The sequence below is a fragment of the Frankliniella occidentalis genome, unplaced genomic scaffold (assembly GCF_000697945.3).
Source record: "Frankliniella occidentalis isolate FOCC.00 unplaced genomic scaffold, Focc_3.1 Scaffold500, whole genome shotgun sequence".
Taxonomy (NCBI): domain Eukaryota; kingdom Metazoa; phylum Arthropoda; class Insecta; order Thysanoptera; family Thripidae; genus Frankliniella; species Frankliniella occidentalis.
The window spans coordinates 15,088-16,016 of record NW_026267618.1 but is presented as its reverse complement, the minus strand read 5'-3'; positions in this window follow the sequence as shown (position 1 = coordinate 16,016).

The following is a 929-nucleotide window of genomic DNA, read 5'->3' as shown; positions in this document are numbered from 1 at the left end:
GGCCCAGTAGTCGACACCTTTGGCCCAGTAGTCGACACCGCCTGGCCCAGTAGTCGACACCCTGTCATTTTATCTAGATTGCCGTGTTTTACGGGTCCCTGCAGCCTGGCTAGCCTTCCTCTGCCACTCGGCCGCCTTCCCGGCAATCACGGCACGGCGTCCTTCTCGGCTCGCTTCGCGAAGCACTGTTCGGCCCTTTCGGCCTTTAGACGAGCTTCTTCGTTCCGTTTCCGATCTTTTTCATCTTGCAGGTCTTTCCACCGTTTCGATGTGATGACGTAGGGCATCTTTTCTGTCTGCATCTTTTTCCAGGCAACCAGGGTACATTCCCAGGGAAATGCTCTACACAAATGAAGCACTGAACACAAACTCTATCGTTCGGCACACGATTGACACCTGGTGCTTGATGCAGACACGTTTATGACGTAATTATGGTGTATCACGCACAAGACAATAAAGGACACCAGGGGCGTATTAAGGTCCGGCTGACAGGGGGGCGATGCACTGTCGGTTGCCTACATACAGGAGTTTTGTGGCGCAAATTGCCTACCTTTCAGGCGGCTGTCAACATCATTTCACGTTGAAATACGGCCCTAGTTGTCCGAAAAAGACACTATGAAGTGAGCACACATCCAAAATAAAGGGAGTGTCGACTACTGGAACAGATGTCTTATTCTGGCCCAGTAGTCGACACCGCCATTATTTACGCCCCTGACCGAAATTTTCGGAAAGCTCAATGGGGACAGATAAAACATACCTTTGACATCAACGCAAACGTCCTCCGGAATCGCTCGGATGAAAGGCGGCTTAGAACGTTCCGAAGAAACACCTGTCAGTATAGTGTCAAGCCGGGCGGGTATTGACTAAGACCGAAATGGGTAAACCACACACCGACACGCTATGCAGGGTGTAGCACGATGGTTGAAGGG